General features: G+C 44.9%; 1 protein-coding gene across 1 annotated transcript in view; it reads left to right on the top strand.

Moving 5' to 3' along the window:
- The first annotated feature begins 6451 nt into the window (after positions 1–6451).
- The window catches only part of pak4 (p21 protein (Cdc42/Rac)-activated kinase 4), a 30726-nt gene continuing 21976 nt past the window's right edge, over positions 6452–15201 (top strand). The window contains exon 1 of the mRNA XM_030109164.1: positions 6452–6609. The gene's annotated coding sequence lies outside the window, so the exon portion shown is untranslated. The remainder of the gene's footprint in view (positions 6610–15201) is intronic.

Raw genomic sequence — 15201 nt, 5'->3', positions numbered from 1 at the left:
CTCAGTTGTTGCTCACTAAGCATCTGGCGGAGTAATGGCGGACAAAACGAAACCTACCCAGTTGGAGCGCGCATTACGTCATTCCTTTCAAATTTTCCCCAAAAAAACTCTGGAGCCGGACCGGCACTGCAACTTTCAAGTGACAATTTAGCGCTGTTAGAGGTACTTGTAATGAATATGTCAGGGCACATTGTACACAGCATTAAAAATGTGTAACATATTTATGGTGGAAAATAAGTATTTTTAAGGTTGTAAAACTCCTTAATGCACCTTTAAATAAAGGTTTACTACTGAAACTGAGAAAATCCAACATTTAAATTCATACTCGAGTTTCATGATCTGCATGTTTGTTGATGAGTTTTGTTCACACAGAAAATGCCTGCTTTGCTTTATTGTTCCATTAGTTGACCAGAGTCTTTATTATATAATGTATTGTTTTAACAATGGTTTTTGTGCATTCATGTTTTTTTAATTAAATCGAACACATGCTACTGATAATACATGCAAATATTGTTAAACAGTAACTAACACTAGTATTTTTTGAAGAGAGTACTAAGTATTTTTACTTGACCAAAGCAGACATTCAGGTTCTTACCAACAGTCATCCAGATGCATTAACGGGACAGAAGCTGGAGGCTTGAGAGTGCCAAAACACACTGCTCCCCTCATCAATACATTCATCCCATCTTCAAATCAATCCATCAGTCTGAAGAAATCCTGTCTGATGTTTCATGTCTGCGGTTTACTTTCAAAGAGCAGCTAATTACCACAACTGTAGGTGTTCATAGCGCAGAGAAGAAGCAATGTCAGGTGCACAACACCTAGCTACTACAGCCCCCATGCACATGCAGCAGCACCAATCACATTCCACGAAGACAGAGCCTGAGTCTTTTCACAAACCTGCACCTTGGTTCCAAAAAGTTGCATTTTCAGTGGCTCCCAGCAGCATTGTCATGGAAATGCTTGGAAAGTTCAGCGTTTTGACTCTGGAAGGTGGTGTAAACAAGGCCTTATTCAGTACGGAGGCTGATCTCGATGAGCTGAAGGGCGCACATCTGAAACCTTTCACTTTGTAGAAAGGCAGAAAAGTACGACACATTTTAAGGTTTGGCAATCCATCCATACATCATTTCCCTAGCCTACACCAGAACACTGCTGACTGCCTCTTTTCTCCTGAGTTTTGTTGTGTGCAGTACTTGATAGTAGAGGAAAGTCCAGACACATCCAGGCCGTCAGAGACTTTAAAACCCAGCAACTCCACCCAGCGACGCACAACACCAACTAACATCGGCCCAAACACACACTCGCCTGGGCCTTTCTCAAACCCCGTGCTTTACCCACAGTCACATGTGACTGGCTCCAGTGCCCGGCGTGGTCGAATTGAATAAAGTGATATCTGAGATGGACATATGTGTGGCAGCGTTCACCACTTGGTGTTGCTGTATCCTCAGATAACACACACACACACACACACACACACCACATTTGCATATATTTTAGATGTATTTTAGGCTCCAATACAGCCATCAAACACCAAGCAAATTGTAAAAATCTAAGCTGAGATATCAGAAAAAAACTAGTTACCTAATTGGTCAGATGCTAGCAGTGTGTAAAAACATGCAGAACGCCACAGGGACAGAAAACACAAATTTTGACACTTCACTGTTTTCACTGGGAGGTATCATTCAAATTGGCTTTATGTTGAGGGTGTAGCCATTTTATTGTGAAAATACAGACATTTTCATCTCAGATACTCTGTCCCACAACAAAGAAAAAGTGTTAGGTGTAAAGTTGTTATTAGAGATCGACAAATATCAATTTCCAGAGTTGGTGCCAATACAAACGAATATGAAACAGCGATAGGGACAACCAATGTTTACAATCAGTATATCTAAAAATCATAGTTGATACAGGATTTTTAAGAAGGAAAAAAAGCATTGTAATTAAAGCCGCAAGCGGCATTGGGCGGGACCGAGCCCCCACGCTGGTCGGCGACTGAGGCCGTCCTCGGACCTTGCCGACCGAAGTCCAGGTCATCGGGAGCCTTGCCACTCCATAAACGTCCATTTTCATCATCATGATGATTTTACCTCAAAGGCGACATATTATGCTTTTTTTCACTTTGTGAAGAGTTTCTTACAGCAGTAAGTTACAAAGTAAGTACTTTGAAAGTGAAATAGCGGACTTCCCGTTGGATTTAGGTCGTGGATATCAATGAGAGATTTTTAGATCTCGATGAGACGAAAGCATGAGCAAATGGTTTGATCTCTCTACGACATTCCTATGGGCCATAGCGCCCATTTTTTTCAAAAATGTGACTTTTATTTTGAAGGATTGCTAAAATCCACACCGTGTGACTTTTGACAAAGTTTGAAACATCGTTTGTAGAGAAACTTCTCCTCTATCAGGCCGCATTACTCTGACGTCTCTATGACAAATGGTCTCGGACAAGATAATGTTTAAATGAGGAGTGATTTTTACTTTGAAAGGGAAATAGCGGACTTCCTGTTGGATTTAGGCTATGGAATGGCCCAGTTTACATGGGTGTTTTTTTTCAATCCGATTGTAAACAATCATATTAAACGGAGTGTATTCATGTAGTGATCCACGATGAATCCTCGTTTACAAGGACCCTGGGTGAAGCGGATTATACAGCGTCCTGTGACATGCGCACAAAGTCTCACGAGGAACTTTCAGGTCTTTAGCTCCGCAGCAGCAGTCCTCAGCACCGAGCAGAGAGTTTTTATCTGCTAATATCTGCTCAAATAATGTCCCAAAAGTCCATGATACGCTGCTGAAGGAGCGGGTGCTCCCCTGGCTGCAGCACCGCTGCGCCGAGCGGCACGTCTCGGTGTGTATGGGTGGCCGTTTGTGCCATACATCGCCTGGTACAAAACGCCGTTACGAACGGCGCTTTTGACGCCGAACGCCGCCAGGCGCTTTTATTTTGAAACGCCTTCCGGCGTCTCAAACGCCGAGCGCCGGCAGGCGCTTTTAAAGCGCCGGCAGGCGCTTTTAAAGCGCCACCAGGCGCTTGAAAACTGAGTGAGGAACTTTTTTCCATATATGTTTTCTTGTCCACATGACGTTTGATATATTAAATGTATTAAAATATATTTTTTCCTTTCTAATCAATTTTTCAAAACTGAAATGTTTAAAAACAAAAAAATAAATACTTTTGATCAGGGGTGAGCTTAATGAGGAGACTTACAGGGTTATAGGGTGGAAAATGTTCAAAAAATTACTTATCTGACATTGTTTTCAGAGCAGCTAAAGTTTGCGAATAGTCAGAACAGGACAAAAGGATTGTAAATGTTCCCACAGGGAATTTTTTACCTTTGAAAAAGTTAGATCACATTTTCAAAATTTATGTAGAATCAAGTTCCTTCACCGAAAATGTTTTAACTCTCATAAATACAATAAATAAATCCCACCTTGTGATAGAAAAAAACCCCCACAAAGGAGTCTTGTGTAAACAAAGAAATCTTGAATAGTTGAGCCTATATTTCTTTCCTTCTCTCCTTCTATTTTGTAATAACAGATTGTAATAATACCTACACATTGTGCAATAAATTATCTTTTTGACCCCAGGCTTGTGACTTCGGAATTGAGAGGAATACATGAAGCCAAATGGTGTGACGATCCAGGAAAAGCAGTGTTCCTCTCTGACAGCAACCTGCTTGGTGGCTCCCCAGATGTCATGGTGTCCAATGACTGCATCGTTGAGATAAAATGTCCCTGCAGCCAGAAATAACATGTTTATAAGTGAAATAATTATCTGTGCCTTCGTACCAGTTAAACTGTTGTTTTATGTTGTGTGATTTATTATTAAAAATATAAGCAGTAACAAAATAAAACAAATGATGTCATAATAAATTAAGCGGGAGCCACATAACCAGTGTGAAGATTTGTGTTTAAGTAGTTCAGCATCCCTGACACTTACTACCAAAGAAGAATATTCAAATACTTCTTCTAATCATGCATTCAGATATTATTTGAAAAAACTGAATTGTACTGAGAATGTAATGTTGTAACAGACAAACATAGACCCTAAAGAGAGAATCTCAGATTTATTTTTAAACATTTGAGTTTTGAAAAATTGATTAGAAAGGAAAAAATATATTTTAATACATTTAATATAGCAAACGTCATGTGGACAATAAAACATATATGGAAAAAAGTTCCTCTAAAAAGAAGACCGATACCTTTTACTGGCTGGTGAAACTTCAGGGGAGGAGAATATTAGCATGTTATAGAGCGCGTGGCGGCGCTAGGCGTCCAAAAGTGCGTGGCGGCGCTCGGCGTTTGAGACGCCGGGAGGCGTTTCAAAATAAAAGCGCCTGGCGGCACTCGGTGTTAAAAGCGCCGTTCTTAACGGCGTTTTGTACCAGGCGATGTGTGGCACAAACGGCCACCCATAGGTGTGAGCTCTGCTCCGCGTGTCGATGTTTCGAATTAACTGGTGCCCGTGTTAACTTGTGACCAATACGTGATTGAAACACGTAGTGGTTCTGGTGAACGTCGGTTATCGACAGTTACAGCGAGTGTATACGTTTAAAGTCATTTCTGAGTCTTATTTTAACAACTGCTGTAATCAGCTTGTGTTTACACAGACCTCCGCCGTCATTCGTTAACGCGGGAACCAGTTAATCCATAACACCAGCCGGCGATCACTTGTATTCTGCTATAGAGGTCTTTATACAACTCGCTATTGCGCGATTTGGTTCCATCTCGCCTCACCAATGTTTTTTCTGTCGGGGTTTTTTACTAAAAAAGTGATTTTTCAACCACTGTGGCGTTCTCTGCTGGTTTTTTGACTGTGCTGCTTCCCGTTTACTGGCACGTCACTACCTATGAGGGAACGCATGCGCAGAACAAACACTCCCCCAGTTCAATCCGCTCCGCTGTCAGGCTCCTTTATAAGGGACACGAGCATATTGTCGATCGGCGTAGACCACCTCATACAATCGGCTCCAAATTACAATCCGCTCTGAGTGAAGCGGATCCACTCGGTCGTTTACATGACACATTTTACAATCCGCTCCACGTACAATCCGCTTATACGTGGTCCATGTAAACGTGCCTGAGAGATTTTTAGATCTCGAGGAGATGAACGTGAGCAAATGGTTTGATCTCTCTACGACATTCCCACAGGCCGTAGCGACCCTTTTTTTTATGTGAGTTTTATTTTGAAGGGCTAATAAAACCACACCGCGTGACTTTTGAAAAAGTTGTTCACATCATTTGTTGAGAAACTTCTCCTCTATCAGGCCGTGCTACTCTGACATCTCTACGATAAACGGTTTCGGAAAAAAGCTGCTTGAAACTTTTACATTGAAAGGGAGATGGCGGACTTCCTGTTGGATTTAGGTCAAGGGTGTCAATGGATGATTTTTAGAGCTCAATGAGTCCAACGTGTGAACAATTGGTTTTGTCTCTCTATGACATTCCTACTTGACAGGGGTGCAGATTTTACTGTCTCTCGGTTGCGCTAGTTTGTAGGTGGCGCTAGAGAGCAGATGGGGTTAATTTTTTTGTTTTATAAAATTTTTCACCAGTCTGGATGTGCCTGCCAACTTGGGTGAGTTTTCATGCATGTTTAGGGGGTCAAAATTACGTTTGAAGACACCAGGAGTATAATAATAATAATAAGAAGAAGAAGAAAAAAACGAATAAAAAACAATAGATTCCTTGCCCTCAGGCAAGGTGCCCTCAGTTTGAGGTCACCTCGCCCTCGGGCTCAGTCCCTAAAAAGTATGCATTGTAACTGAAATAAACCATATAATTATTCTGAGAATTTTTTTCAATGAAATATTACAGGGAGCTGCCAGCAGCACAAACAAAACAAAAGAACAGGTAAAGAGATGAGTGGAATAATATAAAACTACTAACTAAAGTTTAAAGTATACTAATAGTGAACAGTATATGAGTACAACAATAAACAGAGCTCAGACTGTAGTGAGTAGTCAACTAAAAAATCCTGTTAAAACAACTTCTAACGACGCATAATCAACACAACGTATCGCAATTTCGAGAAGCAATTTCTGGACTTTATTAAAGAACAAAAACTGAACATAACAGTTAAATCAAAATTTGACAGACAATAGTAAATAGTGACTCTTGTACTATAACAAGGTCTTTTACAGACATAAACAAAAATGAATGTGAATAAAATATATGTACATATTAGGTTGAGATAGATTTTACATTAAAGTGGAAAAGGGAAACAGATGTATCATTGTCCTTTTTAGAACAGTTTTACAGTTTTGGTGCTTTTATTTGTATTTATGTCATTTAGTGTTTTAATGCGTTTTTCAAATTCAATAAAAAAATTAGGTCGATCTTTGCCAATCACATCGCCATTTCTTGTCTCGTGCTGTCTGATGACGTCAGGCGGCCCGTAGCTGACTCGGTTTCCATGGAGACCGGCGGCGGTGTCCCGGATGTGCTCTTTTTTTTCCCACACTCAACATGGCGTCGGGAAAGTGAGACTTCGGCTAATGTTACACAGTTTGCCCAAAGTTCGCCGGTTCCAGCTCTTCTAACCACGGGAAAGTTTTCCAGCACGGCGCGTCGGAAGCAGAACGGCTTTTCCTGGAGACTCTGCGGGTGAGTGAGCTGGTTTGGTGTCCGGAGCTGAAGTTAAAGCGTGTTGAGCGCTCCTCTCTGACTGGCTAGCAGCGGCTAGCATTAGCTGCTTTGGGGTCCCGGCCGTCCGGGTCCGAGCGGACCGGAGCGGACCTGATCTCCCCCTGTGCCTCTGCTCTGATAGGGGTCATGTGGAGAAGCTCTCGCCGGGAGGAGGGAGTGTGTGTTGAATGAGACGTGTCTCAGGTCGGTGGTGATGAGTCTTTTGAGGAAGTTGTCTGAGTGTAAATCGTCGCTGATAGTTTCTAGGTTTCTTTGCTAAGACCCTTTAACCTCACTGGACGGCTTATCGGCAAACCCAGGAGACGGGCTGGTTCTGGAAACGTCTGATTTCATTTGATCACCGTCACCGAGACTACGTGTGTTACGTTCATCCGGGTCCTGTTGATCGCCGTGCTGAAGTGCTGTCTCACCTGTGAAGCAGGTGAACGGGTTCCGCTGCACTCTGGGCAGGATCCGGATGGAGGAGGAAAGATGATATTGTCTGTCAGGTGTGATTAAGTTTCCTTTTCTTCTCCGTGGCTGCACCTTTTGCGCTCATAACAGCCTTTCCCACAGAAAAATATGAGAGAACATGAGGGCTACGGACCTTTTAAGTGTGTATTTTATCTTTTGAAGAGGAACCACATGATAAAATAGAACCAATATGAAGATTAGGTTCATCTCTACGACTCTCATTTTCATGTCTCAACCACCTCACGTGGGATCTTCCAGGACAGGACTGGCAAAAGCACATTTCACTTGGAGCCACAAAAGACCTTCAACCTTTACGATGAGGCTAACTCATTTTCCAAAGATTCTTATATACTCTAGTTTTAAAACATGTACAAAAAACGGTATCTTATGAAGTCTCTTATAAATTTAAGGTGGTAACCATTCCATTTACAGCTGTTTTTCTACCTGATTATAGTGGTTTCGTCCTTCTTTTCAGATAGTTTTACCATTGTAGAGTAAAACCAAAACGATTTATTAATCCCTGAGGGAAACTCCTTTCAGCATTGCTCCACACAGAATAAATAGAAAGTTGAATATCAAATAAGACAGGATAAAAATTAAAAAAGGAATGATACATATTGATGTGCACTAGGCTTTTAGGTTAATATACAGAAAGGATGATATGAACCAAAACGCAGCAAAGCTCCAGAGTTTTTACACAACTGGAATAGAGAATTTTATCTACATGTTAGAGGATAATAAGAGAGAAAGAGAGACAGCTGATCTTTTTCCATAATTATGTGAAAGCCACTAGTCATGTTTTAAAAATGTAAAAATTGTAACTTCTATTTTTGGTTTTGCTGTTTGTGATCGGTGCTCAGAGAGTAATGTGGATCAATTAAAAATGCAAGCCCCGATGCTTGGGCTCGTCTCGTACCTGGACGATTCGCTGACATGCAGCCCTGCTTCCTGAGGGCCTGGGGCCTTCGTGTCTGCAGTGAGTGGGAAAGGGACTGTGTGAATGGTGCTGGGCACACCACACATTCCTGGGATACCAGAGCGGTACGGAGGGCTCTGCCGTCGTCTTCACTCACATGGAAGACCTCTGGCAGCAGCATCTTCACCACGTTCAGCAAGTTATTCAGCACCGGGGAGGAAGTGGGTGTCGGGTTGTGAGTGGGTCAGAATCGTCTCTGTATAAATTGATATAACTACGGCACGTTTGTGAGGAGGAGGAGGATGAAGCTCTGGTCAATATGAGAAACATCTTCTCTTGAACATGGCTGCTGGTCGTTCAATCTTTCACGGCATCTGCTGTAGTGTAACATGAGAAGGTCACGGAGGTCACGGAACTGGAAAATCAGGCTGAAAAGTCAAACACTGGCTCTCACTCCTGTATTCAAACCCCAGTTTTGATAAAGCCATTTTGTTCAGGACAGATCCTGTGGTTATGAATGAGCTGCGTGCTACAGTTTGTTTTTCTCTGTTGTTCATTACTTAGGGAGTTTCTCAAGGTTTCAGACCCTGCTTAAAGTTCGCAGAGCTCTTGTGTCTCAGGGTCCTCAGTTCCTGTCCTGTTGGTGTCCTGAAGGTGAAGACACAGCCCAGTCCTCGTTGAGACGGTCTGGGACGGATGCTGCAGGACACAAACATTTAGACAGAGCTACATTTATTGCTTGAAAATCATTTCCCGGGGCTTATGGGATCAAGCTCAAACTGCAATAACCTGTCTGAGTTCAGTTTGGAAGCCTGGCCGCGTCTTTTCCTCCCTCATTTCCCAGCAATCATCTGCTGGCACTTTGTGGGGGAAAACAAACTGAACACAAGTTGTTTTGTCTCCCGAGTGAAGACAAGCTTAAGAGTTCTGACACTTTTACTCACTGATTGTTGCTTCAGGTGAATCATATGTCACCTGTTGCAGGTTAGCTCAGTCAGCTGGTCTTTCTGAAAGCTTACAGAGGACCCGGGTTCAACCGGTTTGAACATGTACTGAGGAGACATCATGGATATGTGGGACAAAGCTTTCATGAATGGAGATGAGGAAAACAATGTCCTCGGCTGCTGGACACATTTGGACTTAATCAGACGCCTTCCTGCTGGTGCCACGTGAAGCAGGGTGCCAGACTAACCCCTCACACAGAGGCCAGAGCAGCGAAAAGACACTTTCACTACCTGGAAACGGTGATCGATCCTCTCGGTGTTACCCTCCCCAGCCTCCAGGACAGATTATGCCCTCTGACAGGCCTGTTTTCCCCCCCTCGGACCATATGTTTAGCACCCCTGGTTTGCACAGTCTGTGTGTGCCAGAAGTGAAGCGATATTTCACATGTGATCTCATTGGTTTACCGGTGTTTTCATTTTGGAGAGCTAAGCAAACAGGTGTGCAGCTGCAGCAGCTTTAGTCTGCTCAGCCTCTCAGCAGCCGCCAGAGCCCGTCTGAGGGGTTTACTCTTCACTTTGAATCCACCGGGAAACCAGTTTGGTTTGGTTCAGTGATGACCCTGATTCCGCCGCCTCTCCTCTCAGGTCACCTGACATGGACTTCAGCAGCAGAGTGGGGTTTCTGGTGGTGCTCGGCAGGGAGCAGGAGGAGGAGGAGGTCAGGAGGAGTCGTAGATGACTGTTGGTGGACGCGTACAGCAGGGGGCGGGGCCTCGGATCACTGGGGGCTGTTGTCCTTTCTTTGATGGGAGCTGAGCCCAGGTTCTGTCAGACAGAGACAAACACAGCTGTGGTTCAGGTGAACTTCAAACAGCTTCAACATGAGCGCAAAGTCAAACTCATCACAACCGTCTTTCATTATATCTGACTTCTTAGACATTAAAGTCTCATGTTCAGGTAATGGAAACGTCTGACATTATGAGGTTTGAGAGACTCCCTCTTTTCCCTTCATTTTCCTCTGGCCTCTTGATGATCCGGCTGCTCTGCTGTGGTGGACCAACAAGCGTGAGGACCTCAGTGGTCTCTCCTCCCTCCACCAGTGTCAGGTTTCACGGAATAAGACGGCATTGGCCTGAAAAAGAAGCCTTGGATGGGGTTAAGAGAGAAAAATGTAGACTTGAGAGGGGGAAGAATGAGGAAAAGAGGGGGTGGGATGAAAGATGGCATGTGCAGGTAGGAGGGAGTGATTGTTGAACATAACGGGGGGAGGAGAGGCACATCGGTAACAGCTCAGTCACCAGATCAGTGAAGAAAACACCGTGTACATGAAGTATCAGTGCAGGGCTGGAGGAGAGAAGAGCTCAGCTGGTTAAACCAGTAACCAGGAACGTCCCTGGTTCAGATCAGATGTATTTCTCCTCTTGTTTCGTGTAAGAAGGAATGGCTATACTCATTCTCTTGGGTAAAACCTGAAATCCTCTCTGGAATGAGACTAGTGCCACATCCACCCGGTACTGGCTCAGGAACACTGAGTTAAAATAACAGGCTCAGCGTTGACACCTTCTAAACACTGTAGGTGGATTTCAGGCCTGTGCTCCGTTCAGTGAGACTCTCGCAGAGTCTGTTTGACTGGACTGTTACAGAGCTTTTCGTTTATTCTAGATGCATGTTTACAGGGCAATAAAGTGAGTAATTACAGAGAAGTTACTTCTGAGCTCCAGATAGAATGCTTCTTTTTATCTGAATATCAGTGCGCTCTTCACTTCTTTTGTTTTTTGGTCTCTCAGTCAAACCCTGTGTTGACATTCAGCCTTTTACCGTCCATTTTAACTCACTGCTTTTAAATGGGCTGATCAATACACCAAAAACCCCAGGATCAATGGCCCTGGCCCACATCTGCTCTGTTAGGAGGACAATCGAATACCAGAGGTATCACGTCTCTCTGGTTCTGTGATCTGATTTCCTCACGTTGCTCCATTTTCGAGATGTTTTATAGATTAAGAACCAAAAAAGCAACAACCTGTGCATGTCTTTCTTCTTCTCTCAGATCAAAGTGAGGCGTTTTGTTCCTGTGTTTGCTCGTGCAGCGGAGATATCGAGCTCAGACCTGCACGTTCCTGCCTGTACGGAGGTTACACAAACATAATACAGAGGGAGCCTTCTGGACGGCGGCCACCGCTCAGCTGTGCTGCTCTGCTGTTGCAACAGCAGTAAATGGCAGTATAGTAATAATGGGAGGGGGGACACGGCAGGAAGGCAGCTCATTCTGTTTGTTTTTGTGCTCTCTCTCTCTCTCTCTCTCTCTCTCTCTCTCTCTCTCTCTCTCTCTCTCTCTCTCTCTCTCTCTCTCTCTCTCTCTCTCTCTCTCTCTCTCTCTCTCTCTCTCTCTCTCTCTCTCTCTCTCTCTCTGCTGGAATATTCTGGGTTCTGTAAATAGGCACATTATGTCTTCTCAGAATAATCTGTTGAACAATAGAAGAAGTGACTGAACAGCAGTATTCTATCTTTTCAGTCTTTTGTTTTGTTGATAAATATTGCCAGCCTTATCGAATACTGTGGAGCCGACGTTCAGCCTCGCCACCTGCTGCAGGTCCTTCCTGTTTTCTGCCGTGGAGCTGGAAAAGCACACAGTGCAGCCGGAGGGCGGAGGGCGGAGGGTGCCGTCCAGCGGCCCGGCCGCTCTGCTGCTCAGTGTGAACGTGTCCTGGCGTCATGGAGAGCACCGTCAGCCACGCTGCGTCGTTCTACAGAGACGGCCATGGCCAGGGAGAGGCTGTCCACCTACCGCTCGTCTCAGCGCCTCACCAGTTCAGCACCATCTCAGTCGTTTCCATGACGACGGCTGCGCGACGATGTGGTGGACCCAGGTCCCTGTTGGCTGTATCAGCGGACCTGACCTGCAGCCGGCCGCCACAGTGAGACGGGGGACCTGGGTTCACATGAGTGTGAAGGAGAGGATGAAAACACACTTCTTCTCACGGCAGTGAAGCTTATTAGAATCTCTGACATTTCACACTCTTCCTCAGTAGCCGAGGACTGTTCTGAAGAGGAGTTGAAGAGGGAGCCATGGTTTTCAGTTGGTCATGGAGGACTTAGTGAATAATGATCTTACAGTTTGTCAGATACACAGATATTTAGTCACTCTCCCTGTGAGTTCGTTGGTGATGAATTGGTGCGATCACACAGATTTTTCATAAACTACATATTGACTCTTCATGAAACACGAATCCTGGTCTGTCTCCTGTTATTGTGAGAGCAGCCGGCAGCAACACTGCTGCTACTCAGGATGGATTTGAGAGAAATGATTTGGCTGTTTTCAGTAGACGATTCAGATTCAGGACCGACTGTCAAGAGGTGATTGGTATGATGATGGTGGTAGATGTCATCCGGCGGCGGCGGCGGCGATGTCTTGCTGTAAAGTCTTGCTCTGAGTCTCATGTGTGAACGTGACTACAGCATGGCGTAAACTCACCAGAGCTGCATGTTCAGATGAAACATGACTGGTCCTGACACGACCTGGAGACAGGAAGTCATGTGACCGGCACAAAGAAACTTCAGCACCTGGGTTGCAGCGCTGCTTGAAATCCTGTAAACTGCCGTATCCCCGTCTGGCTGACTCACAGATCGAATGTTGTCTTCTATTTATTAAACTTTAATTACATGCCTGGAAAGCACTTTATAGGTTTCCTATAACTGCCTTCAGTGAAGAAACCCATCCTTTGGTGAGTGTTAAGTGATTATTTCCGTAACGGAAAAGGGGAATATAGAGTGAACATGTCAGAGCAACACTTTTTATTTCAATGATTTTAAAATTCCTTTGCACCACTAACAGGGCTGGAAATGATCTTCTGTGGCTCCCGACCAAACTGATTCCGTATGAGAGAACATGTTCCTCGTTCCTTTATTGTCAGTTAGACTGCAACAGAATGATTCCTCTGATCATCAGCTACTCCTGGATTACTGAAACCATTAATCATCTACTTTCAATCAGCTCTTTGAGTGAGTGTTGTTTTCCTCATCCTGTGGAAACACCCAACTGTACGTCTGCTTTTATCCTGTGTTTTTCCTTATGGTTGATGCTGATGTATCTGCTGAGGTAATCTGAAGTATTTCTCAGTGTGTTGGGAGCTTGTAGAGGTCCCGGAGGTCGCGTACGCAGTCAAACTAGGTCATGTTTGCTGTGTGTGTAAATATGTGCGGACCAGCCCGTGTGCCTTCTGTCTGCTGTCTTTATCATTGACCTTTCCACATTCCACAACCTGCCGCTGGAGGCGCGCCCTCATTGGCTGCAGCGCCGCGTGCTTTGTTCGAACTCCGCCTCGGGATTGGCAGGTTCGTGTGTTTCTGGCTGTGATTCGCTGAGCGGATCAGTTCCTGCTGTACTTTAACTCTCACTGGAATGTCAGCAGGCCTTTTCCTCCGTCACACTGACACTCTGTGGCCTGTGGGATAATGATACCTGTCACAACACGCACCAGTTACGGTTTAATGATGAATATGATTGATTTTAAATCGATCAAATGCTTTAGAAAAGTTTTTAAATACCGTATTTTCAGCACTATAAGGCTCACCGGATTAATAGGCGCACAGTCAATGAATGGCTTTTATTAAAAAAAAATTCATATATGGGGCGCACCACATTTTAAGGCACATAGGATGTATAGAATAGTATGAGAGAAATACATGTGTTGGCAGTCTAGGTGGTTACATTCTCAGTTGAAATGTGTGAGTAAAGCGACTAGGGATGGGACCAGATCTCGCGAGATCGAATGCCGCGAGATTGAGTACGTTTATATGCAGGCAATAACTCTTTATTAACTGGAATATTGACGGAATAATACATTACATGGCGCACAGCCATAAAAAAACACATGCAAAACCCTGAATATGCTCATATTTATATTTAAAAACCCGGTCGAAAGGGACATGAAATACTGTTCTGTGCATGTTCTATCCGCAAGGAATCTTGGTCTTTTGAGTACACAAACTACTTGTCATACAGTTTAATTGCTACGACGTAGAGAAAATGTGCGGAAACGATCGTTCAGTTCTTCTCTTTTATTGAGAAAACGGTGCATCGCATCATTGAACATTTTACCACGTCTTGCCGGCTCACACTCTTTTTCTAACAACATGCAGAGAGAGCCTGCAGCGGCTGCGGCGCCCTTCTTCTTCTGTGGTGTCTGTGTAAAATAAGGTTGAACATGCAAACAGCACACCTAGTGGCATGAAGTGCAAATGCAGTCATGGCGTCATCTGTGCGCCGCGGTTTGAACGTGAATAGGCGAACTAGGCGGTGGCCTAGGGCGCAGTGTTCAGGGGAGGGCGCCGTGGCCGTACAAGGATCGTCTCGATCTCGTGGACTCAATCTCGTGAGACATCTCGTCTCGTGGAATTTGTGTCTCGTCCCACCCCTAAAAGCGACACATCAAAGCCAGTTTGACTGAGGATCGCTCCTCTTCACGGATGTGCAGCTCAGAGCGACCACGACTGATCGAACTCGCTCGGTCACCGGGGTTCAGCCAGCTGATCTCCTGAGTGAAGCGCCCCACCGACAGCTCAGCCGCAGCCGGCCGGCCGCTCCCGGCGTCCCGGCGGGTGGGCTGCCGGGCGGGGGCCGGCCGTTCTCGGAGTTGCAGCGTGCAGGCTGCCGCCCGGCGTCCAACCGCTTCCCACGTCGGCCGGCTGTGCAGCCGCGTGCCGTGCTCCGCGGTTGGGAGAGTGGAGAATGTGCCTGAAGCTTCATGTTTGCCGTTCTGTTTAAACTAGCTAGCTTAGCAGCTTAGCAAGCAGGGGTTGTTTGCTCATGTGATCAGGGTGATTACCGTAATTCCCGCAAAAAAGGCGCATCGAATTATAAGGCGCTCTGCTGGGTTTTGAGAAAATTACAGGCTTTTACGTGCGCCTTATAGTGCGGAAAATACGGTAGGCTTCTTTTGGTCAATTGACAGAAGTCCAGCTTATCCTAAAATGCTTTCTTATCAATAATTGAAGGGAAGCGATTTTGAGAAGCTGGCTGTTGGTAATTTCCCACTTCAGAGTTGCTCTTTTAGAGAGTGCGTGTGTGTGTGTGTGTGTGTTTTGACATTAGCAGGCAGGCTCAGTATTTGACAGTAGGCTGCTTTAATCAGGCTGTCCTGAAGCTCCATTTGAGCCTCACTGTGAGAGCCGGTGTTTCCACGCTGGGTTTCATCAGGAGTTCACTACGAAAACAAAACACAGCTTTAAAATGAAATT

The sequence above is a fragment of the Salarias fasciatus genome, chromosome 14 (assembly GCF_902148845.1).
Source record: "Salarias fasciatus chromosome 14, fSalaFa1.1, whole genome shotgun sequence".
NCBI classification, from domain to species: domain Eukaryota; kingdom Metazoa; phylum Chordata; class Actinopteri; order Blenniiformes; family Blenniidae; genus Salarias; species Salarias fasciatus.
The sequence above is the reverse complement of the archived record's forward strand: the minus strand, read 5'-3'. Positions and strand labels throughout refer to the sequence as shown.